Source organism: Pinus tabuliformis, chromosome 3_1, assembly GCF_031772625.1.
Source record: "Pinus tabuliformis cultivar Carrire ecotype Pingquan chromosome 3_1, CPIR1, whole genome shotgun sequence".
In the NCBI taxonomy this organism is placed as follows: Eukaryota; Viridiplantae; Streptophyta; class Pinopsida; order Pinales; family Pinaceae; genus Pinus; species Pinus tabuliformis.
The window spans coordinates 852,463,023-852,490,063 of NC_142301.1; the positions used below are offsets into that span (position 1 = coordinate 852,463,023).

Here is a 27,041-nt window from a genome sequence, read left to right on the forward strand (position 1 = left end):
CATTTCTATCCCAAAAAAATTGGAATATTGTTAAGATTCGTAGGAAAGCCACCTAAAATTAAAATTCTTGAAAATAGATCATAATTAACATTTTTAACATCGGTTATTGCCCAACATAATTTACGCAAATATTTGGTTTCAACTTGCGATATTAATTACGGTAAAGTAATTTATTATGAATGAATACGTAAATATTTTCTTAATATTATTATTTCAAAATATTACTGTTTTATACCAAATTAATTAAATTTAATATATTTAAAAATAAATCGAAATATATTAAAATTAAAATCAATTTGATTAATTGGAAACAAAGCAAAGCGAAGCATTGCATTTCAGTACATCATGGGAAGGGCAAATCTTCGGAGCAAATGCTCAAGTTCGATCAATGAGAAAGCACACGTTTTATTTACTTGGGAGGGAGCCTGTCTTCCTTCCATCACTGCAGCAGCGGCAGGGAAACGCTCTTGAGGACGACTGTTTCGACGGTGAGGCCCGGCCCGAATCCAAACAGAACTCCCACATCCAATCCCTCTCCCGTTGTGGAACACCCATTCTGCAGAGACGACTTCCTTAACTCGTCCAAGATGAAGAGCACGCACGCGCTCGACATGTTTCCGTATTCGCTCAGTACTTGCCTCGTTGCTCTCAGTTTCTTGGGATCCAGATTCAACTTTGCCTCCACCTGATCCAGAATGGCAGGGCCTCCTGGGTGGGCGATCCAGAATAATTGGTTCCAGTCGGAGATTCCGAAGTGCTGGAAGGCGTCCACCAGACTCTTTTCTATGTTGTTGGAGATGAGCCCCGGAACGTCTTTGAGAAGGTGGAAAGTAATATGGTAATGACAATAAATACTAACCAAACTAAGAAAATAATAAGTATCCTTATTCTTCTTCCCATCAAATACTTAAAACTCCTCCGCCCCAAATTTAAATCAAACTCTTCTTAGTTTTCTAGGTGTTCCCTTATAGTTTTATCCAACAAGAAAGTGTTACCCTGGATGCATACTACAGTGCCACTAGAGGGTGATTTGCATCGTTAGTGTGAAAATAAGGCCTATGCTAAAGATACAACCACAGGCATAATATAAACACCAATAAGGAATTGACATCCTTGTCACATCTTCATAACATGTGAGGCTGAACATTTATCTCTCCAGTTTAAGACAAAACTAAGCATATATTGAGAAAAGAATGTAATAACATGGGTAGATATATCCCAAATGCATCCACCTTATTCCCTTATTTTTTCCATGCGCAAATATTTTCAATATATAAATACATATACCACATGAATCAAACGTGATGCCACAAGGTTTATAACCTGACAAAACAAGTGCGAAAGAAATTGCACACAAATTGGGAAGCATACTTCTCATAACATTCTAAATATCCATAAATGACTAAAATTTTGTTAGAAAATCTAGACCATGACATAAAAACTACCATCTCACTATGACTGGTCTTATAGATTGCTCTTACAAAAGAATATATAGCATAATTTGTTGAGATAATGTTATGCTAAACTCACAAAATATTCACAAGAACATGTACCATCAGATTAAGGAATATCCCTATTTGTAATCTCATTAGGCGCCATGAATGACCTAACATAGGCATGCAAGTGTATCCCTTCGAATGGTATTCAACATCACTTCCAAATATTGCTTTTTTTAGATGCATCAAATACATCTAGGTACCAATCTCTTGATGCATTGGTTATTAAATTAAGTACTTGATGTTAGCAAAGTCCAAATTCAGGTGAAAGCTTAGAAGTCCCAACAATGTGCCTATGACACATGTGCTTAAATTCACAAGTGGCACTTCCAAAAGTTGCACAACTGTAGTTGGTCCCTTGACTATTATCTTCTTTATTTTAGGATGAAGAAAAATGAGATCAACCAAAATTATTATCAAACAAAATAGGAAGAGCTATCCTTTTCAATATTTCAACAAGTATGTATGACCATAAAGTATAACTTCTTCAATATCATGGAATATAAGTTTATTGTTCCTTTCATGTGACAAAGATAATGTTTTTAGATCAACACACCAAACTGAAATAGTATGCCAACTTCCGTGGAATAGATTTTGAACATTTAAACGATGTAGTTCATGGATATTATCCTTTAACAATGTAGAAGGTGGAGTTGTGCTAAAAATAACTCATTGATGTAGAGAATTGGAGGGATGTGAAGATGCTAAAGAATAAGGAACCAAAGCACCATATGATTCTAAACATGAAGGATCTAATGCATACTCTATATTTGTTAGATGCCTCTAATCTCATCCTCCTTCTATTTGATATATCATATTCATTATTGCTAGAATCAAGAGTTTCATTAAACTTTGATGACTTAATAAATAAGAGTTGAATTTGTTTAGGAAACATAAGATGCTTCCAAGTTCATGTGAGCCTATGGCATCACTATATATCAAAGAGTTTAATGATCATTTTCAAATACATGAATCTATAGAGATACTCTTTTGAATTCTTTACATAGCCATCAAGCCTTAGATTTTGAATATTTTTTCATTTATGACTCATGACACCAACAATACCATCACTAAGTGATAAAATTTCTTAGTGAAATTAGTCGTCAACATGAAAATATAGATTGACAAGATGACCCAATCTTTATTTGACTTGAATTGACTCAACAATGTGACCATTTATTACATTGTTCATCAAACCCTCAATTATCAATTTTTTTGGTACAATGAACCTAGCAGTTCATTGGAATTCTCTTCTAAAAATTGAATTGGAGGCAAAGACAATGATTGACATCTCTTCAGGCCCAATCAAAGCATCTATTAATAATTCTTTGACATGTCCAAAATAAGAGAACAAATCTAGTTTTAATTTTAACAATACTTCAAAAAATCAGTTACACAATTAGCATAATTCTATATATTTCATTTCATATGGAATAATTTGACTAATAAAAGAAACACAACCATTTACATTTGTTACGTTAACTACATTTGTCCCATACACTATCACTCTTTCCAAATAAGCTCCTAAAATCAAAAATTCGTTGGGGAATTCTAGGTGATTATCCTTTGTAGATAATATACGTGTAGTTTCATGGTGATTATACTACCATGTGTATGAGGTGGAATTTGACATCTATTCTTCATTCTGGTAGAATACTTGGCCTTAGCTCTAATATCTAAAAATATCTTATATGCCCGCTTATTGTGACAGTAGAATACAAGAAAATTTGATGTTTTTCTCCAATTCTCAACATCAAAGGATAAGTGCTCCCAAAAAAGTTTAAAAATAGTTCCATTCGCTTGATAGTATTTGATTGTACAATATTCTTGTTTGTATGACTCAATTAAATCTACACAAGAATGCAAGTATTCAACTAAATTTTCATTCCATGATAATAATATTTTAATCTCATTTGAAGGCCATATGTTAAATACGTGTATGAAATCCTCTTGTTTTCAGGAAAATGGACCCTTCTCCATGTAGAGACCTTGCCACTAAAGTTTACAGAAGCGTACATACTCTACCACTTTTTGGATTTGAACCTAATAACTCTTATGGGAAAATATATGTTCATAACCATTAGTATTTCCATAATAATCCCTATAACAACGTTGAATATGAATGGAAATCACTAGCTCACCATCGTCCACATATCCATATACAAAATTGATTGACTATAAAATAATTGTGTAGTATAAAGTAGTAGCCATTTAAAAATGGAATGAGTCTATAATTTGAAAAAACATAGTGAGGAAAACTTTTGGATTGTAGAGCGCAAAAAACAATTTGAAAGCCATGACTGAGTCCTCCACAAAGGCCAATGTTTATGTGAATGGTTTTAAGATATGACAATTTTTTATGGCCATGTCTCTATACCAGTTATATACAACTAGTAGCTAATGTTTAAATAGAAGTTGAGGGATATTGCCTTAGGATAATGTGGATGGGTTTCATTGAGGTATGGCTTTGGACTTGGGCATTGAATTATGCATTTACATTTAACTTGGGTACATTAATCAAGAAAATTTTCTTTCATTTTCATATTTATTTTTCTATAGATCATAAATATGTGTTTATTTATAAAGGGTAATAGATTCAAATTTACAGAGGAATTTCCAAAAAATTTAATAGGAAAATTGCTACCTGTAGGGGGTCTCTTGTCTCATAAACGAAGGATCTCGTACACCAATTTGGTATATGGCTTGAATTTGACCTTAAAATTAAACTATTATTATTATTATGCAAACTTGAGTGGACCTATTGATTAAGAACATGTGTTTTATCCTTGGAAGTCACAGGTTCTAAACTAGAGAGGGGTAGTATTGTAGATTATGGTTGATTAATATTTGTTCATTGTAACGAGGTTTGAGGGGTAGGCGTCCCTGTGGCATGGGACCCCCAAATAATCATTGGTATGAATGTCTATGGATGTTTCAACTATATAAACTAGACTATATATATATATATATATATATATATATATATATATATATATATATATATATAAAATCAATCATAATTGTTTTCTCTTTTCAATAGTTTTAAAAAACAATTTAAAATAGATATAATATCAATTTAGAAATAATGAGATTTATTGTTTTCTAAATTTAACCAAAAAAAAATGTTTTAAATTAAAATTAAAATTTTATATTTTATAACACTGAAATTCTCGTAGTCCGATGTCATATTCTAACTCTATTACTTCATTATAATACTTCTATATTTATGAGTTGTGAAGGTTTGAGTTACTTGAAATTATCTTCTCTTTGTTTCCAATGAAGTTCAAGTGGAGGCTCCATCATTATGTTTATATCCATGTGAGTATAGTGTCTTTTTTAAGAGTGTTATAAGTCAAAGGGGGACTCTATCATCAGGTTTGTATTACTTTGAATGCCACAACTTTTAATGGCGTGACAAGATCTTTAAGTGAATTTACAATCTTGTAGCTCCGTTTTCATTTTCCTTGTGATGGTTTATTGACCCTCATATTTATTATATTTTTCATTTTATTTTTCTCTTTGAGCTCCATTATGGCAAATACCTATTTTCCACATTTAACATTTTGAATGGGTTAACTTCATGCGATGAAGAAGTTTTGTGAAGATTTTCAATTCATTTACTTTTTTATATGTTTATATTTTTAAGAGCTTAAATAAGCATTATATTATTTTTTTGGTATGTTTTAATTGAATATTTATTTTTATTAAAAATATAATGTCAATAAAAATAGATATTAAGATTTTATAACTAATGAAAATCGTCTTGTTTTTATATTAGTTATACTATATAGATTTCAATTCTATTTCAAAATCCAGTTGAAATTTTATTGTGGAGTATTTAGTGAAACACCAAATGATGAATGTTGAAAGAAAAGAAAAGAAAAAAAGATAAACTATCATATTTTTAAAAGTCTCAATATGAGAATCCACATTCCATTCATGCTTCAAGCTCTTTTGAGTAACTTATTAGTGAGGGAGATTCCAATTCTTGTGAGAATGCATCTGATATCCATGTAACGAATGACATAATAGGTTCCTCTAGTGAGTGAAGTAGATAAATGTAATTCTATTAGAAATTGACAATAAAAGTATTGAAGGTTTTTCCTTGTAAGGGGACAATTTTTTTCTAGGAAAGGAAGAATGTCAATACTACATACAGAGATAATTCTAACGAAAATTAGTTTCAAATTTTCCATTCATTGAACCAATACCTATAACAAATGAAAATATAATTCAAGAGAAGTTCAATGCATTACATGTCATTGAAAAATTGTCAATGCAATCAAATTGAGATATATTTAGACATAGTAGAGAAGCATGCATGAAATGTGTATGATAAGAAAATTGTAAATGACAAGGATAAATATATTATTAGATGGAAATCTTTTGAGGAATATCAACATGTCAAAAATGAAGATGAATATAAGAAATGCAAAATAAGGAAGGGAAAAACTTGAGGAAAATGGAGGAACCATCTCATCTCAAATCAAAATATGATGCAAAGATGTTATCCAAGATATGTAGTTACACATTATATTACATATTATTTAGAGCCCATGATGTAACAAATTATGCATATTATATGAAATATCTATATTTTTCATTAATTGTTGAATTTTCCATCTTATTTTTGTCTGTAACATGTTTGGGAATGGGAATTTTCATTATCCCTAGTGGTTTGAATGTGTTATAGACATTTTTGTGCCCTACAACTCCAAGCATGAAATGTCCATAAACCAAGGGATCCTAAGTCCCTAAAAGTGTTGTTCTAACCCCTAAAGGAACAAGGTCAACAGATCACAGCTTCTCCCAGAAGTTCTCTACCAGAAACTGCTTAGAATTGGTCAAAACAGGATCATTGCAGTTGCTCCACTGGCTAGGTGCGTTGCATCTCACCCAAATGCACTGTGAGGGTGCGTTGCATTTCAAAACTCCCTTCTGTGGGGTGCGATGGACGAGAAATGACAAATGGCAGTGTCATTCCGCGAGGTGGAGAGGCAATGGAAGCTTCCAGAATCTTCTCCTGTGACACTTGCCTCACTGAATTCGACCAAGGATGAGTAAGAGGCCCTCAGTCTCCAAGTGGAAGCAAGAACTGACAGAGAGAAGACACTAATCAAATCACAAGCTGACTCATCCCCCTTACAGATATCTATATATGGATCCCTCATCCCAGAGATCCAGAGGCTGGAATTTTGCATATTGTAAGGAATTGTTGTTGGTTTCTAGAGACAAACATCAGATTGTTGGGTGATCTATGCTTTGTTTGAGGTGAAGAGGGGCTTCTTTGCTGGGAGGTTGATGCTGGGTCGGAACCACTGGTTGTAACTTCTCCCAAATCTTTTCTTGTTTATCAATAAAAGCTATTTGAGTTTTCCTCCATGCTTTTGTATCATTGATGCTTGTTACATTTGTATGGTCAATTTAAATCTGATCCTAAGTTGTTTATGAATATAGATCCATGTCTTTGTATAGTGCTATGCTTCTGTGATCTTGCAGGTACTTTGTGAAGCTGGGCGTGCTAGGGAGCAGGTAGCTGGAAACTATCAAAGAAGAGAGAGAGCGGATCAAAGGATTAGCGCAAGATAGAGGTTGGTTCTTTCTATTCCTCTCTATCTATAATTCATAAAGGAAATACAAAAGTAGCTTTTCTCTGTTTGTTTCTAAGGCAGCTGTCACACCTTAGTGGGATAGAGCAGTTCTATATAGACACTTTCCCTGTAACAAAATGGCGACTCCACTGGGGAGATAATTAGTTTGTTTGTTTATCATTCTTTGTTGTTTGTTTCATAAACTTATAAGTAGCATTCGAACTGCATTTGCCATAACAAATGCAAAGTAGATAACTGCTGCTTCAATCCATTCACTAGATCTGTTTATGATTTAAACAACTGATTCACAAACTATCTGATTGCCCTTGTGATAGCTCTTAGATCCTCCTTAGATCTACCCCTGATTGTTGCATTACTGATTGCTTTTTACTCAGCCAAAAACCAAGAACTGAACTGCAAGCTGTGAACCGGAACCTGAGCAGAGTCTCGTTTCTGGCCCAGCGCAGGTACTGTTCAGAGATTCTAAATTTCAGTGCACTTCCCGAAGGGACAACCTACGCTGCATTTCATATTCTCTGTGTTACAGGTGCGCTGATCAGACTAGCTCTGTGCAGCTGTGGCTTCTGTGCATCATCCTTTCCAGTTTTATTCCTGAATTTTGTTGCCTGTGATCAGTATATGTCTGCTTGAAATTCTTTTTCCTTGCTGTTATTCCGCCTCCTTTGTACAAAAGAACTGTAGATGTTTTTGTTTGTTTGTTGAGTAGTTTACAGTTTTCCTTTGCAAAAGTAGCGTAGTCGTGCTGTCGCCCTTTGATTTGAATCTGTCGTAAGTGTCGTTTCGATCATAGGAGAAAGTTTGATTGCTGCTGATGGTCGATTATCTTTTTACTATTGCTTTTGGTCTGAATTTGTAATTTTCTAGTGTCTAAAACAAGTATTCATTTCAAAATCGTAAGGTGTCGTAATCATCTCTATTTTTGATTTCGAAAAGAAGCTTGTTTATGTTTGTCGCTTGAAAAGAAATTCAGATTTGTACATCAACTTTCTTTTTAGCATCTATATATTAAGAAAGTCGAAAAACAAATACATGCATGTGCATTTGCATATAGACAGTCTGTTTGGCTTGATTTAGGAAAGTGCATTTAGAGTGTGCTCTTTGCTCTTTGTGAAAAGATTCTGTCTTTCTTTTCCCTAGTAGCTAGGATTTTCATTGCACAAAAGAGATAAAAAGTTTGTTTATCATCTTTAGATTGCATTTTAGGAATTACATCTACATCTCGTGGTGAACCTGAAAGGCAAACTTCATAAACAAGATCAACTTAAAATAAATTCAATGAATCTAACAACGCTTTGGAACTTAATGCACAACATTTAGAGGTCTAGGCTAGAGACATATTCCGGCATCGTAAAGCCTGGTAACTGTTGTTCTCACTGATGGTTGGGTGATTCCTCCACTTTGAGACGATAAGTGCCAGTATGGACTTGTGCTCCCACGTACCGTCGAGTATATTTTGGGAGACCCCTATAGGCTTAAATCCTTTATCCATAGGAAGCCATGTCTGCCGCCCTATCGATCGCAATGCACTGAACACAACATTCGGGAAGATTGACTGTCGTACCGTAAAAAGTATTCTACAGTTTTGCGATTGGTTTGGTACTCCCTCTACCTAGACTTCCAGAGCAGTCCCTTTCGTTCCTTTTCAGACTCCTTAACGGAAAAGGTCCATCTGAGCACTTGTCACTTTAGGCTCTTTAAAAATCGAAGGAGACTAGAGTCATCTTTTGTTTTTTCTCGACTCTTAAAAACTGAAAAAACAAGTTGTGTCAAAGCGTCTAAAATTTATTTTAAACGGAATATTCATTACCCCTTTCCTATGTTGATCTTGGGTTGAGAAAATGGAATCCACCAACCAAGGAATTCCCCTTGGAGGAAATCCTAGTCCCTTCTCCTCTTGGGGAGATGTTGGTGCACCCCATATGGCCACATTGTCGCTTCCAGGACTGACAATTGGTTTGCCTGTATGGCTCTTCTCAACCTCTGTCGTTCAGAACACCACTATTCCTGAACAATCGAATCAACAATTAGACGAGTCCAGAGTTACCCACCAACCTTCTACTTCCTCTAATTCTTCCTCTCCTCCTTCCTCTTCGCTTGATGGGGCTGGTAAAGCCAAAAGTCAAGTTCCTAAGGAGAAGAATGAAAAGAAGAAGAAAGAGAAGAAGAAGAAGGAGCCAAAAGCGAATGGGGGAAAACGAGTGTCGTCTAACGAAAATCCACACACTGCACCGACCAGGCCTAAATCGCCATGTGTCATTTGCAAAGGAGACCACTTTCACAGAGATTGTCCTTGCATCCCTCGGATCTTAAGGGACTGGTCTCCTCGTTTGCACAACCCGGTGTCGTCAACCTCTGATGATCATGTTGAAAACACACCGTCAACTAGTGAAAGTGAAGCCCCATGACAAAAAGGAAAATATAGATTTCCTTGTAAACTGTGCGAAGGTGATCATGCCATCCACCATTATCCCTTCTTAGACGAAGCTAAAAGAGTTTTGGATGATCGTCCGGTTTCACCATTACGACTTCCTCCTGGATATAAAAAACTGTTGCCGAGTCCGTCACCAGTTGAAAATCCGGCTGGCCCGCTTAGGTGGTCGGCCGAAGCATCTGTCATTGAATATGAACCATCTAAATCCATACCAGACGAAAGTCAAAAGGTCGAGACGGCAGTTGACCCAGTTTTGCCTTCAGAGGTTCCATCTTTGAATGATACAATCACTGAAGAGAATAAGGATGACACCGTCCAAATTCTTTTCATAAGCACAGACTCCAACGAACATGGGGGCAATTTACCCGTTCCTTTACCGCAGGAAGGAAGTTCGTCAGAGTCATACCCAGCCTTCTAATCAGTCCCACCTCCAAGAAACCTAGTTGTTTCCTTCGACTAGAATCAACTAGGCAGACCCCGTTTACCAGCTAGTGTACCATTCCGAATTATTGTTCAAATATATAGAATGGTTATGGCTAGTACCATCATAGATGAGGGGGCTTCTGTGAGTATCCTTTCCTCGACTACTTGGAAAGTGCTTGGTTCGCCATCGCTTTTGCCTAAAATGAGAAATCTGACAGGCTTTGATAAAGGAACCAGTCGACCGTTACGGATCCTTCCCAATGTGCCCATAACATTGAGAGGGAAAATCGTTCACATGAATGTGATGGTAGTTCAAGGGCCCCTAGATTACAATCTACTCCTTGGACGAGACTATATTTATTGCATGAGAGCCATTGTCTCATCACTCTTTAGAGTGATGTGTTTTCCGCACGAAGGAAGAGTGGTCAAGCTCGTGGACCAGCTTTCATTTCCCGGATCATGCATAGCAAATAGTCATATACCATCCCTAAATGGTCTTTTCACGCAAGAAATGTCTCAATCTCCAGTCCGTCCACCCGATGAGCGCGAGTGATTCGGGGGGACATGACTGAAACCCAGGGGGCATGCACCCTGGTCTGCTTCGGCAGAAAAACTTCGGGTATAGGGTAGGTTTCCGCAGGAGAATATGACTAGTCTGTACCCCCGTCCGTGATTGGAAGAGGGGGTTATTCTAGAACAAGATTCTCTTGTCAAAGTTATGTGAGTCGGCGGGCATCGCCGCTCACCTTTGTTTATTTCGGTAGACATCGCCAGAGAAATGTTTTGTTTACGCCGTAAATAGAACTATCTTTGGTAACCTGTAAGAGGTAGGCCTCTCTCGCTAAAACAAATGTTTTATCGGAAAGAAGTAGGGGTAACCTTGAAACTCTGTTTTATACCTGGGGGCATGCAAACCTTTTGGAGTGCAAGCGAAGAGCGACTATTTATTTTTTAAATTTATAGGACCTCTAACCCTTTAAACTCGTAGGATTGGTCGTTTCCTAACTTGCATAAAGAAAGGATGTGGGGCAAATCTCTAAAATTTGCCATTTTTATATGAGACATTCTTATCACACGACTGGATTAATCGAGCAGTTTTAGCACATAGTTCAAGCTCGTTAAAAAATAAACATAAGACATGAGAAAATGTTTCCACCCGCGTTTAAGCTCGTTAAAAAATGAACTATTCCCTGGTAAATAACCATCGTGAATGTAGTACTTCAGCCATTAAAGCCTTGGTCGTGTTTGCACCGTCACCTCCACTTTTTCATTGGCCGATCATTCACCTCCATTTGATTGTTTACCCATTTTGAGGAACAGCTGCGAAGAGTGATTTCACTAGCCATCCTTGTGACACTGCCGTGATTGGAGAATTCCAAACCTTACCTGGAATCAGCTGCTACCCGTTTTGTCACTCGTTCCTCAAAAGACGAGTCTCCTTTAAGCTCTTTTCAACTGACTCGTAAAATATGAAAAGATTGCCGAGCCATTGGCCTCTCTAGCTTAAAGGGACAGGAAGTGCTATCCCTCCTCTAGATTTTAATCTTTTTGGACCTAAGGGATTATTACACAAAAAGATCGAGCGAGTGTTTTGTTCGGCTCGTTAAAACTATCGAAAATTCATCCCTTCTGTATTGTTTTATACTTTTTCGGACTTAAGGGATTAGATGACGAAAAAGGAATTTTGGAGTTATCTTTACATTCCTTTTCAGACTCTCTAAAATTGAAAAGGATCGAGTTATCTTTGTTGTTAAACTCGTTAAAAAGATTAATAGTGACAAACTCATCTTTAAACGAGAACGAGTTTCACTATCGCTAGGCTCGTTAAAACATAGTGATGGGTTTGCCCGAAGGGAAAATTATAGAACAAGCATATGTTATCCTCCTCAAGCTTGACAAAAATAAAGAGGTACTGGTCAGCAATGACTGGGGAAAAATTGGGAAGAAAACTCAAAGAAACTTTGTTGGTAGCAAGTCGCTCTTGAACATGACACTTCCGCTCCGTGTCCGAGACGGGTTGGGTTGTTTCATTCGCCGGTCACATCGCCATGGTCACACTGTTATCACTCAGGTTGTCCTTAAAGCTTCAGAAAAGGATACGGCTGAGGTAACCACAACCCAACATTGGACTGCAGGTTCTAGCCTGCCTGCAGTCAGAGAGGGCTCTCTCTTTTAGATTTAGCTTTGTTTAATGGATGATTTTAGGCTAGGTATGATGCACAAGGGTTTTGTGTTGTTTTTGGTGGGAAGGAAGACATTTCAAGTAGAGAGGCAAGACATAGTCTGGTAAGTTTTCAAACCATTGGGCGTGGAGTCGAGGAGTGGGACTGCTGGTGCGTTTCTTGGTCACATGAGAAATAAGGAGCAAGGTAGCTACTCACGAAACAACACTGAAAAGCTTAAAGGATGGGATGAGGGATAAGGAATGAGAGGCAACAAAGAATCTCTCATTAAGCTTAAAAGGGGGAAAGTGAATGAACTCTATCTAGGAGCAATTAAGAATTCCTAGACAACTGTCAAAGATGAATGGATTAGGGGAAATATGAGCCGAAGGGAATTCATATTCATGACTAATCCAGAGGAAAACATAAAGAAACAGCAGAAAATGAGCATAGAGGGCAGTTAACCAATTCTAGACTATTCTTTCTTTCTGCTATTTAGACGGTATATCAATGAAAAAAAAAACAGAGATAGGAAAACTTATTGAGTCATGTTGCAGCACAAGAATTCCAGATTCACTTCTTGAAACCATTAGACACAGTGCAGACAATCATTCCTCCAAGCTTTTCAGCAGTCTTTGATTACAGAAAACATGTCAGGTATGCAGTGCGAGTCTCTACTGAAAAACTATCAACTAACCAACCCTTAAAACAATACAGAGGGTGGTATATATAGGGAAGATATATCCGAAATTATCTATTACATCCGACCTAACAGGTCCGACAGAAAAATTGATTACTTTAACCTAATCTTATCTAGAAATAAATGCCAGAAAATATCTTTGAGCTGTGCTGGGGGCAGCTGTATCAAAATGAGTTAATATCTGTCCAGGTGGCCCTCTGTTTTTCATCTGTCATAACTGTGCATTGGCCTTTGCACCATTGCTGTTCGACGGTATTGAATGCTTTTAACTGTGATTTGAGAGCTAGGATGGGATTACTCCTCTTGATTTGACTTTCTGGGGGGCTCATCAATGTTCAAGTGCCTCGAGCCCCTAAAAAATCTTCGGCGGATACTCTTTGGCTCTCCTTCCTCCTCTGATACTCTTTGGAAATAAATTGATGCTGTTTTGTCGTGCTGTGAGTCTTATTCACAATTTAATGGCCGTTGTTCGGCCTCTGTTTCTTTCAAAACCATTTTCTGGTCCTTCCGGCAAGCTTCGTGAAGAAAAATGGGTCATTCAGCGCCTTTTGGGCTTGTTGGGGGCCGCAGAATAAAAAGATTCCCTGAAGATTCCCCATTCAGGCCCAAAAAATCTAGTGCTCATCAAAAACTGCCTCAGAATCAGATTCCAGGGCTCCGAAGTGCGATTTTCGCCTCTGCGCACAAAAAGTTGATGATGACGTCAGCATGACGTGACGCTGACGTGGCAGGGACACGTGGCAGTGACGTGGCAGGAGGCCACACAGGCAGGTGACTCGACGTGGTGACTGGGCAAAGGGGGTGACGCAAGCGGTGACTGGGCAGAGGGTGACGTGGTATGTGACGTCACGGGCGGTAAGCAGTTTTGTGGCGCACCGCTTATGGGCAAAGGCGGTCTCGGGGGAGGGGGCTCCGCCACACCCCAGAGCTTGACACGTGGCGGGAGTACAACGGCAAAACCGCCGGACTCTCGGATGCTAAAACTCGGGCATGTTGCTTATAGGAAAGCCCGCCCACCGTAGATCTGTGTCGGGCCAGATCTAACGGCTGGCGGTAGATGGGTAGCGACGGCGAGTTAGTGGGTGGGGATATTCGCGGGAATATTCCCTTTTTAATATATCGCGGCGGTGGGTTAAAACATAGGGAATGGGGTTTTTATGTGAAAAAACGGCGCGGGTTAATATTTTATGCACAGAACGTAGGAAAAAGGTGCAAAAATGGGTTTTTGAAGGTTTTAGGGCTAGGGGGGGGGGTTATTAATCTGGCCAGGTGTCAGATTAATCCCTGTTATGACTCGGATGGGTTAAAGACAGCCCCAGATGGACTGTGATTCCCCGGACTTATAGGAAATATGGCTATATTGCCAGGGAGGGGTATTTACATAGGGGAGTTTTATATACCTGATTTTAATAGGGAAAGGGAAAAACTGATAGGGGAGTTACATAATAGAGTTAATAGTTAATATGGAGATGCAAAGAGGGCGCTAAGGTATGAGACCTTAGGCTTTGTTGGGGAAAAGAAGGCTCACAGATGATGAGTGAGCAGTCCTTGAGTAAAGCAGATCCTTACCAAGGCGAATGTCATGGAGATGATGAACCTGAGAGGCTCAAGCAGATCTTGACCTCTTGGGGGATGTTAGTAAGTGACTTGGGGGAAATGAGAAGAAGGGGAGGTTAGTGAATTCTAGCTTGAGTACCTCCTTTGAATGAAAAACTGCCTGATAACTGTGATCAAAAATGGAATACAGCAGTGGCATTTGGACCAGGATACTATCATGGCATCTTCATTGGCCTGTTCTGGAAATATGGAACACTGCAGCCTGCAAAGTATGACATATTTGGCATGTGAAAATGTCAATCATAAAAAATGAATACCTGCTACAGCAGGAGGGTAACAGTGGCTCCACTTGGGGATGGCTTTTCCTTGTGAAAAGTCAAGAACAGCAGGTCAGACTGCCTTGTATTCAATTGCTGTTGTATTCTGCAAAATTTGCTTGGCCGGTTGCCTTATTAATCCTACCTACCTACCCTAACCAATACTTTCTCTGCTATTAGGTGTAATGAAACAGCCAATGCATCCACTTAAGCATTATAAACATGAAAGGCCCCTGCTGCTTATGCTTGCTGTTACCTGAAATGGAGATCTTGCAATCTGATATGGCATTATTAATCTTCGAGAAGGTCAGGAAGCTGCTGACCTTCCTTGTTGAAACAAGAAACTGTACAAAAGGGTCTTGTAGCATATATACATTATTGCTAGACTGACTTGAAGAACTGTACAAAAGTTTGGGATAGCTATCATGCTTTGAAATTGGTGAATCATCCACAACTCGATTTTGAGCTTTGCAGCCTGCTAGCGGAGAAGAGCAGTGATTTACCTCATCACACAACTTGCCCTCAGATGGGTTGTGCAACACATGGAATGGAACCTGTAATTCTCTGAAAGCCTGCTCAGATGGCACCTGACAGATTTGTGCTGACTGTTCTTTTTCTTCTTCAAATATCCGAGATGGCTGAAAATCAACAGGCAGGGAATCCAGTTGGATTTTTTGGTCACATGTTGCCGCTTCTGAGTCTTCTGCAATCTGACACTCACTGGCACTTTGGGGCTGCAAATCTAGTGTTAATGCATTAAGAGCGGGGCCTGGACTCTCCTCTAGCCGGTCAACATCAAAATATGGTGATACTCGATTATAAATGGCATGATGATTTCCCCTAATAAACTGAAAAGACTTGAAACAAAATGGTAAAGTTCCTTCGCTGAACTCAACGCCCTCTGCGTTTTCCTCCTTTTCTTCACAGCTAAACTGGGCCTACTAATCATTGGGTTCAAGCAAATGAGCCTGAACTGTGCTTTCTGCCAAAGTAGGCTCTAATTCCTCTGCGAAGCTGATTTGGTCGTTAGGTTCATGATCATCGTCATACTGATCATATTTGGGTAGACAGTTGAAGGAAGGGAAGCTATTATATTCATGTGTTATATCAGGCGATTGCTCCATCATGTATGGATGCATGAATAAGTCATCTGTTTTGTAGAAGGTTTGTTCAGGAACACCATTACTTTCTCTTTGCAAAATAGATCTTTTGTGGTGCTCTAAACCTTCAACTTCTATTGTGAATGTCTGCTTTAGTTCCTCTGCTTTCTTTAGCAAGGTATCTAGTTTACCCTCTTTTTCTACTTTCAACTTCTCCTCCCTAACTTTCAGATTAACCTCTACATCTACCGCCATGTTCTGCATCTGTTGCATAGTAGAGGGGCCCCTTTCTCTCAGATGGAATTCTATTTCTGGATCAAATGTTGCTGGATAATGTAATAGGGCCAAATCAGGGGGAGGTCTTATATTCAATGGTATAGAATGGTAAACTTGATTGAATCGGTCAGAAAATTGTTGAACAGATTTAGATGGGATCCTTTTTAACTGTTGATATTATTCTATGAGCATGAGAAAATTGACTTTGGTCATCCATCTATCAAGGAAGAGTTTGAATAGCTGCTGGAGATTTGAGATGCTTGCCTCAGGCAATGCTTTAAACCAAGTCCTAACTTCACTTTGCAAAGAAAGGGCAAACAGCCTAACACTAACATCCTCATCTTCTACCTCGAAAATGTTTAAATAATCTTCAAAAGCCTGGATATGCTTTTGGGCAGTAACTCCATTCTCTCCATCAAATTTTGGGAGTTTCATGGGGTGATTTTTGGGCAAAGGATTAAGCACGGGAGGCAAAATGAGTGGCTTATATCTATCAGGAACCTTACGAGGCACGAGATTGTGTACAGGGGCTAAATGATTGGGTTCGATATGAACAGGGATAGGATGATTGGATTTGACAGAAGATTCCCCCTTGACCATGAGGTGAGCATCAACAGCATTGAGAGGTTGTTGTTCTAATGTGCAAGGAGGGCTTTCTTCAACATTTTCTAAAGGGAAAGCATAAAAGTTAAATTTAAACAATATGTACAGCAAAATTTTATGGAAGAGAAAGAACATGACCCCTTGGATCAAAATCCAGGTCAAAAGCCTGATCTGCCCATACATTTCTTTTGGGTTCCTTCCTCCAGTGGAGCCTTTATTATGAGGATGATGTGGAGTCGCCAGGTGGATATATCAACTTTGAGTGCCTTATCTCTGTCCACCATCAACGATCAGAACTAGATTTGAAGAATGGCTGTGAAGGTTTGGTTCCTCATAGCGGAGCTTTTTAACTTTCTTCGTGAAACTTTGTGAAATTATCTGAGGAAGGTCCCCAGTGGAGTCGCCATTATGTTATCATTCAGGTTGTCCTTAAAGCTCCAGAAAAGGATACGGCTAAGGTAACCACAGACCAACTTTGGACTGCAGGTTCTAGCCTGCCTGCAGTCAGAGAGGGCTCTCTCTTTTAGATTTAGCTTTGTTTAATGGATGATTTTAGGCTAGGTATGATGCACAAGGGTTTTGTATTGTTTTTGGTGGGAAGGAAGACATTTCAAGTAGAGAGGCAAGACATAGTCTGGTAAGTTTTCAAACCATTGGGCGTGGAGTCGAGGAGTGGGACTGCTGGTGCGTTTCTTGGTCACATGAGAAATAAGGAGCAAGGTAGCTGCTCATGAAACAACACTGAAAAGCTTAAAGGATGGGATGAGGGATAAGGAATGAGAGGCAACAAAGAATCTCTCATTAAGCTTAAAAGGGGGAAAGTGAATGAACTTTATCTAGGAGCAATTAAGAATTCCTAGACAACTGTCAAAGATGAATGGATTAGGGGAAATATGAGCCGAAGGGAATTCATATTCATGACTGGTCCAGAGGAAAACATAAAGAAGCAGCAGAAAATGAGCATAGAGGGCAGTTAACCAATTCTAGACTATTCTTTCTTTCTGCTATTTAGACGGTATATCAATGAAAAAAAAACAGAGATAGGAAAACTTATTGAGTCATGTTGCAGCACAAGAATTCCATATTCACTTCTTGAAACCATTAGACACAGTGCAGACAGTCTTTCCTCCAAGCTTTTCAGCAGTCTTTGATTACAGAAAACATGTCAGGTATGCAGTGCGAGTCTCTACTGAAAAACTATCAACCAACCAACCCTTAAAACAATACAGAGGGTGGTATATATAGGGAAGATATATCTGAAATTATCTATTACAGCCGACCTAACAGGTCCGACAGAAAAATTGATTACTTTAACCTAATCTTATCTAGAAATAAATGCCATAAAATATCTTTGAGCTGTGCTGGGGGCAGCTGTATCAAAATGAATTAATATCTGTCCAAGTGGCCCTGTGCTTTTCATCTGTCATAACTGTGCATTGGCCTTCGCACCATTGCTGTTCGGCAGTATTGAATGCTTTTGACTGTGATTTGAGAGCTAGGATGGGCTTACTCCTCTTGATTTGACTTTCTGGGGGGCTCATCAATGTTCAAGTGCCTCGAGCCCCTAAAAAATCTTCGACGGATACTCTTTGGCTCTCCTTCCTCCTCTGATACTCTTTGGCAATAAATTGATGCTGTTCTGCCGTGCTGTGAGTCTTATTCACAATTTAATGGCCGCTGCTCGGCCTCTGTTTCTTTCAAAACCATTTTCTGGTCCTTCCGGCAAGCTTTGTGAAGAAAAATGGGTCATTCGGCGCCTTTCGGGCTTGCTGGGGGCCGCAGAATAAAAAGATTCCCTGAAGATTCCCCATTCAAGCCCAAAAAATCTAAAGCTCATCAAAAACTGCCTCAGAATCGGATTCCAGGGCTCCGAAGTGCGATTTTCGCCTCTGCGCACAAAAAGTTGATGATGACATCAGCATGATGTCAGCATGACGTGACGCTGATGTGGCAGGGACACGTGGCAGTGATGTGGCAGGAGGCCACGCAGGCAGGTGACTCGATGTGGTGACTGGGAAAAGGGGGTGATGCAAGCGGTGACTGGGCAGAGGGTGACGTGGGATGTGACGTCACGGGCGGTAAGCAGTTTTGTGGCGCACCGCTTATGGGCAAAGGCGGTCTCGGGGGAGGGGGCTCCGCCACACCCCAAAGCTTGATGCGTGGCGGGAGTACGATGGCAAAACCACCAGACTCTCGGACGCTAAAACCCGGGCGTGTTGCTTATAGGAAAGCCCGCCCACCGTAGATCTGTGTCGGGCCGGATCTAACGGCTGGCGGTAGATGGGTAGCGACGGCGGGTTAGTGGGTGGGGATATTCGCGGGAATATTCCCTTTTTAATATATCGCGGCGATGGGTTAAAACAGAGGGAATGGGGTTTTTATGTGAAAAAAACGGCGCGGGTTAATATTTTATGCGCAGAACGTAGGAAAAAGGTGCAAAATTGGGTTTCTGAAGGTTTTAGGGCTGGGGGGGGGTTATTAATCTGGCCAGGTGTTAGATTAATCCCTGTTATGACTCGGATGGGTTAAAGACAGCCCCAGATGGACTGTGATTCCCCGGACTTATAGGAAATATGGCTATATTGCCAGGGAGGGGTATTTACATAGGGGAGTTTTATATACCTGATTTTAATAGGGAAAGGGAAAAACTGATAGGGGAGTTACATAATAAAGTTAATAGTTAATATGGAGATGCAAAGAGGGCACTAAGGTATGAGACCTTAGGCTTTGTTGGGGAAAAGAAGGCTCACAGATGATGAGTGAGTAGTCCTTGAGTAAAGCAGATCCTTACCAAGGCGAATGTCATGGAGATGATGAACCTGAGAGGCTCAAGCAGATCTTGACCTCTTGGGGGATGTTAGTAAGTGACTTGGGGGAAATGAGAAGAAGGGGAGGTTAGTGAATTCCAGCTTGAGTACCTCCTTTGAATGCAAAACTGCCTGATAACTGTGATAAAAAATGGAATACAGCAGTGGCATTTGGACCAGGATACTATCGTGGCATCTTCATTGGCCTGTTCTGGAAATATGGAACACTGCAGCCTGCAAAGTATGACATAGTTGGCATGTGAAAATTTCAATCATGAAAAATGAATACCTGCTGCAGCAGGAGGCTAACAATGGCTCCACTTGGGGATGGCTTTTCCTTGTGAAAAGTCAAGAACAGCAGGTTAGATTGCCTTGTATTCAATCGCTGCTATATTCTGCAAAATTTTCTTGGCCGGTTGCCTTATTAATCCTACCTACCTACCCTAACCAATACTTTCTCTGCTATTAGGTGTAATGAAACAGCCAATGCATCCACTTAAGCATTATAAACATGAATGGCCCCTGCTGCTTATGCTTGCTGTTACCTGAAATGGAGATCTTGCAATCTGATATGGCTTTAATCTTCGAGAAGATCAGGAAGCTGCTGACCTTCCTTGTTGAAACAAGAAACTGTACAAAAGGGTCCTGTAGCATATATACATTATTGCTAGACTGACTTGAAGAACTGTACAAAAGTTTGGGATAGCTATCATGCTTTGAAATTGGTGAGTCATCCACAACTCGATTTTGAGCTTTGCAGCCTGCTAGCACAGAAGAGCAGTGATTTACCTCATCACACAACTTTCCCTCAGATGGGTTGTGCAACACATGGAATGGAACCTGTAATTCTCTGAAAGCATGCTCAGATGGCACCTGACAGATTTGTGCTGACTGTTCTTTTTCTTCTTCAAATATCCGAGATGGCTGAAAATCAATAGGCAGGGAATCCAGTTGGATTTTTTGGTCACATGTTGCCGCTTCTGAGTCTTCTACAATTTGACACTCACTTGCACTTTGGGGCTGCAAATCTAGTGTTAATGCATTAAGAGCGGGGCCTGGACTCTCCTCTAGCCGGTCAACATCAAAATATGGTGATACTCGATTATAAATGGCATGATGATTTCCCCTAATAAACTGAAAAGACTGGAAACAAAATGGTAAAGTTCCTTCGCTGAACTCAATGCCTTCTGCGTTTTCCTCCTTTTCTTCACAGCTAAACTGGGCCTGCTAATCATTGGGTTCAAGCAAATGAGCCTGAACTATGCTTTATGCCAAAATAGGCTCTGATTCCTCTGCGAAGATGATTTGGTCATTAGGTTCATAATCATCATCATACTGATCATATTTGGGCAGACAGTTGAAGGAAGGGAAGCTATTATATTCATGTGTTATATCAGGCGATTGCTCCATCATGTATGGATGCATGAATAAGTCATCTGTTTTGTAGAAGGTTTGTTCAGGAACACCATTACTTTCTCTTTGCAAAACAGATCTTTTGTGGTGCTCTAAACCTTCAACTTCTATTGTGAATGTCTGCTTTAGTTCCTCTGCTTTCTTTAGCAAGGTATCCAGTTTACCCTCTTTTTCTGCTTTCAACTTCTCCTCCCTAACTTTCAGATTAACCTCTACATCTACCGCCATGTTCTGCATCTGTTGCATAGTAGAGGGGCCCCTTTCTCTCAGATGGAATTCTATTTCTGGATCAAATGCTGCTGGGTAATGTAATAAGGCCAAATTAGGGGGAGGTCTTATATTCAATGGTATAGAATGGTAAACTTGATTGAATCGGTCAGAAAATTGCTGAACAGATTTAGATGGGATCCTTTTTAACTGTTGATATTCTTCTATGAGCATGAGAAAATTGACTTTGGTCATCCATCTATCAAGGAAGAGTTTGAATAGCTGCTGGAGATTTGAGATGCTTGCCTCAGGCAATGATTTAAACCAAGTCCTAACTTCACTTTGCAAAGAAAGGGCAAATAGCCTAACACTAACATCCTCATCTTCTACCTCGAAAATGTTTAAATAATCTTCAAAAGCCTGGATATGCTTTTGGGCAGTAACTCCATTCTCTCCATCAAATTTTGGGAGTTTCATGGGGTGATTTTTGGGCAAAGGATTAAGCACGGGAGGCAAAATGAGTGGCTTATATCTATCAGGAACCTTACGAGGCACGGGATTGTGTACAGGGGCTAAATGATTGGGTTCGGTATGAACAGGGATAGGATGATTGGATTTGATGGAAGAGTCCCCCTTGACCATGAGGTGAGCATCAGCAGCATTGAGAGGTTGTTGTTCTAATGTGCAAGGAGGGCTTTCTTCAACATTTTCTAAAGGGAAAGCATAAAAGTTAAATTTAAACAATATGTACAGCAAAATTTTATGGAAGAGAAAGAACATGACCTCTTGGATCAAAATCCAGGTCAAAAGCCTGATCTGCCCATACATTTCTTTTGGGTTCCTTCCTCCAGTGGAGCCTTTATTATGAGGATGATGTGGAGTCGCCAGGTGGATATATCAACTTTGAGTGCCTGATCTCTGTCCACCATCAACGATCAGAACTAGATTTGAAGAATGGCTGTGAAGGTTTGGTTCCTCATAGCGGAGCTTTCCAACTTTCTTCGTGAAACTTTGTGAAATTATCTGAGGAAGGTCCCCAGTGGAGTCACCATTATGTTATCACTCAGGTTGTCCTTAAAGCTCCAGAAAAGGATACGGCCGAGGTAACCATAGACCAACTTTGGACTGCAGGTTCTAGCCTGCCTGCAGTCAGAGAGGGCTCTCTCTTTTAGATTTAGCTTTGTTTAATGGATGATTTTAGGCTAGGTATGATGCACAAGGGTTTTGTATTGTTTTTGGTGGGAAGGAAGACATTTCAAGTAGAGAGGCAAGACATAGTCTGGTAAGTTTTCAAACCATTGGGCGTGGAGTCGAGGAGTGGGACTGCTGGTGCGTTTCTTGGTCACATGAGAAATAAGGAGCAAGGTAGCTGCTCATGAAACAACACTGAAAAGCTTAAAGGAATGGATGAGGGATAAGGAATGAGAGGCAACAAAGAATCTCTCATTAAGCTTAAAAGGGGGAAAGTGAATGAACTCTATCTAGGAGCAATTAAGAATTCCTAGACAACTGTCAAAGATGAATGGATTAGGGGAAATATGAGCCGAAGGGAATTCATATTCATGACTGATCCAAAGGAAAACATAAAGAAACAACAGAAAATGAGCATAGAGGGCAGTTAACCAATTCTAGACTATTCTTTCTTTCTGCTATTTAGACGATATATCAATGAAAAAAAAAATAGAGATAGGAAAACTTATTGAGTCATGTTGCAGCACAAGAATTCCAGATCCACTTCTTGAAACCATTAGACACAGTGCAGACAGTCTTTCCTCCAAGCTTTTCAGCAGTATTTGATTACAGAAAACATGTCAGGTATGCAGTGAGAGTCTCTACTGAAAAACTATCAACCAACCAACACTTAAAACAATACAGAGGGTGGTATATATAGGGAAGATATATCTGAAATTATCTATTACAGCCGACCTAACAGGTCCGACAGAAAAATTGATTACTTTAACCTAATCTTATCCAGAAATAAATGCCAGAAAATATCTTTGAGTTGTGCTGGGGGCAGCTATATCAAAATGAGTTAATATCTGTCCAGGTGGCCCTGTGCTTTTCATTTGTCATAACTGTGCATTGGCCTTCGCACCATTGCTGTTCGGCGGTATTGAATGCTTTTGACTGTGATTTGAGAGCTAGGATGAGCTTACTCCTCTTGATTTGACTTTCTGGGGGGCTCATCAATGTTCAAGTGCCTTGAGCCCCTAAAAAATCTTCGACGGATACTCTTTGGCTCTCCTTCCTCCTCTGATACTCTTTGGCAATAAATTGATGCTGTTCTGCTGTGCTGTGAGTCTTATTCACAATTTAATGGCCGCTGCTCGGCCTCTATTTCTTTCAAAACCGTTTTCTGGTCCTTCCGACAAGCTTCGTGAAGAAAAATGGGTCATTCGGCGCCTTTCGGGCTTGCTGGGGGCCGCAGAATAAAAAGATTCCCTGAAGATTCCCCATTTAGGCCCAAAAAATGCGCAAATCGCTCATCAAAAACTGCCTCAGAATCGGATTCCGGGGCTCCGAAGTGCGATTTTCACCTCTGCGCACAAAAAGTTGATGATGACGTCAGCATGATGTCAGCATGACATGACGCTGACGTAGCAGGGACACGTGGCAGTGATGTGGCAGGAGGCCACGCAGGCAGGTGACTCGACGTGGTGACTGGGCAAAGGGGGTGACGCAAGCGGTGACTGGGCAGAGGGTGACGTGGGATGTGACGTCACGGGCAGTAAGCAGTTTTGTGGCGCACCGCTTATGGGCAAAGGCGGTCTTAGGGGAGGGGGCTCCGCCACACCCCAGAGCTTGACGCGTGGCGGGAGTACGACGGTAAAACCCCCGGACTCCCGGACCTTAAAACCCGAGCGTGTTGCTTATAGGAAAGCCCGCCCACCGTAGATCTGTGTCGGGCCAGATCTAATGGCTAGCGGTAGATGGGTAGCGATGGCGGGTTAGTGGGTGGGGATATTCGCGGGAATATTCCCTTTTTAATATATCGCGGCGGTGGGTTAAAACATAGGGAATGGGGTTTTTATGTGAAAAAACGGCATGGGTTAATATTTTATGCACAGAACGTAGGAAAAAGGTGCAAAAATGGGTTTCTGAAGGTTTTAGGGCTAGGGGGGGGTTATTAATCTGGCCAGGTGTCAGATTAATCCCTGTTATGACTCGGATGGATTAAAGACAGCCCCAAATGGACTGTGATTCCCCGGACTTATAGGAAATATGGCTATATTGCCAGGGAGGGGTATTTACATAGGGGAGTTTTATATACCTGATTTTAATAGGGAAAGGGAAAAACTGATAGGGGAGTTACATAATAAAGTTAATAGTTAATATGGAGATGCAAAGAGGGTGCTAAGGTATGAGACCTTAGGCTTTGTTGGGGAAAAGAAGGCTCACAGATGATGAGTGAGCAGTCCTTGAGTAAAGCAGATCCTTACCAAGGCGAATGTCATGGAGATGATGAACCTGAGAGGCTCAAACAGATCTTGACCTCTTGGGGGATGTTAGTAAGTGACTTGGGGGAAATGAGAAGAAGGGGAGGTTAGTGAATTCCAGCTTGAGTACCGCTTTTGAATGCAAAACTGCCTGATAACTGTGATCAAAAATGGAATACAGCAGTGGCATTTGGACCAGGATACTATCATGGCATCTTCATTGGCCTGTTCTGGGAATATGGAACACTGCAACCTGCAAAGTATGACATATTTGGCATGTGAAAATGTCAATCATGAAAAATGAATACATGCTGCAGCAGGAGGCTAACATACACCATACCATCCACATTTGGGGTTAATGCTACCAATCCATCACATCAGTGTCGCCGATATGTTCAAGAGAAGTCATCCAGAGAAGTCACCTGTGTCTCACCCACTACCATACATTATACTCCATTCTTTCATGACCGCCACCCTGAACCTTATATCACCAGATCCTTTTCACCTCCATCAAATTCATTTGCTCTGTTCCGTGTCATTGATGTGGGATTCATTAAGGCCCTCCTGTGACGGATCACTTCTTGTCGACATCAGCTCATTATCCAAGAAGTTGATCTAGGAACACCCCATTCAGTACTTTGAAGCTTGCATGCCTCAATGGCAAGTTTCTCACTTCCGGCGACAGGTTTACATCAATGGCCTTCGACCGAAAGATTTTGTGTGGTGTTCGATGCCAAGTCCTTTATTCACACCACGTGAATTGTACTACAGTACCTTGAGGGTCATTATCATTATCGGTGATTCCTCTCGTGCTTGTTAACAATTTACATCATTGACTGGTAATCAAGCGATGTATTTCCATGTTCGACTTCAGAACATTTCTCACATGGATCGACTTGTACTTCGAGTGAAGATCAGACGAGATTGAAGACCCCGGATCTAGTTTCATCCATCCAGGCTACGATATATATTCAGGAAAATAAAGACATTAAATGTACAACATTGCAGCACAGATAGTCATCCTACCAAAAGGATGATGGCTCTATTAGAATCATCAGTCTACACTCAGATGGTTGTCTGTCCTATGTACATGAAAATGAATTTATAATGCTGAGCATGGGAATTCCCGCCTCAGCTAGATCATGAAAATATTATGAAGATAATGTATTGTATTGTATCTTATTACAGGTCTCCTCCCAGCATGGAAAGAACTTCGGATCCTCATTATAAAGCATTTCACCCGACACCAAAAGGTTAACGGCCTCATACTTTAGGGGTCAACTGAGGTGTAACAGCTGCCTTACAAACAAACAGAGAAAAGCTACTTTTGTATTTCCTTTATGAATTATAGATAGAGAGGAATAGAAAGAACCAACCTCTGTCTTGCGCTAATCCTTTGATCTGATCCCTCTCTTCTTTGATAGTCTCCCGCTACCTGCTCCCTAGCACGCCCAGCTTTACAAAGTACCTGCAAGATCACAGAAGCATAGCACTATACAAAGACATGGATCTATATTCATAAACAACTTAGGATCAGATTTAAATTGACCATACAAATGTAACAAGCATCAATGATACAAAAGCATGGAGGAAAACTCAAATAGCTTTTATTGATAAACAAGAAAAGATCCAGGAGGAGTTACAACCAGTGGTTCTGACCCAGCATCAACCTCCCAGCAAAGAAGCCCCTCTTCACCTCAAACAAAGCATAGATCACCCAACAATCTGATGTTTGTCTCTAGAAACCAACAACAATTCCTTACAATATGCAAAATTCCAACCTCTGGATCTTTGGGATGAGGGATCCATATATAGATATCTATAAGGGGGATGAGCCAGCTTGTGATTTGATTAGTGTCTTCTCTCTGTCAGTTCTTGCTTCCACTTGGAGACTGAGGGCCTCTTACTCATCCTTGGTCGAATTCAGTGAGGCAAGTGTCACAGGAGAAGATTTTGGAAGCTTCCATTGCCTCTCCACCTCGCGAAATGACACTGCCATTTGTCATTTCTCGCCCATCGCACCCCACAGAAGGAAGTTTTGAAATGCAACGCACCCTCACAGTGCATTTGGGTGAGATGCAACACACCTAGCCATTGGAGCAGCTACAATGATCCTGTTTTGACCAATTCTGAGCAGTTTCTGGTGGAGAACTTCTGGGAGAAGCTGTAATCTGTTGACCTTGTTCCTTTAGGGGTTAGAACAACACTTTTAGGGACTTAGGAGCCCTTGGTTTATGGACATTTCATGCATGGAGTTGTAGGGCACAAAAATGTCTATAACAGGATGAAGGAATGAAATCCTTCCCACCTAGGTTCAATTCGTACAAGTGATATGATGGATATTGACAATATTGAAAGTATACATATATTCCTCATATGGAATATACAATGTTGTACTTGTGAATATATAAATGTATGTGTGTGTGTGTGTCCCAGTACTTAATAATGATTTATTAGTGCACGATGTCTTGGATAGATAGTGATTGGGTGCACTATTAAG

At 40.1% G+C, this 27,041-nt stretch overlaps 1 pseudogene; it reads right to left on the reverse strand.

The window, feature by feature from the left end:
- Positions 1 to 308: 308 nt before the first annotated feature.
- The window catches only part of LOC149190218 (chalcone synthase 7-like), a 119,021-nt pseudogene continuing 92,288 nt past the window's right edge, over positions 309 to 27,041 (reverse strand).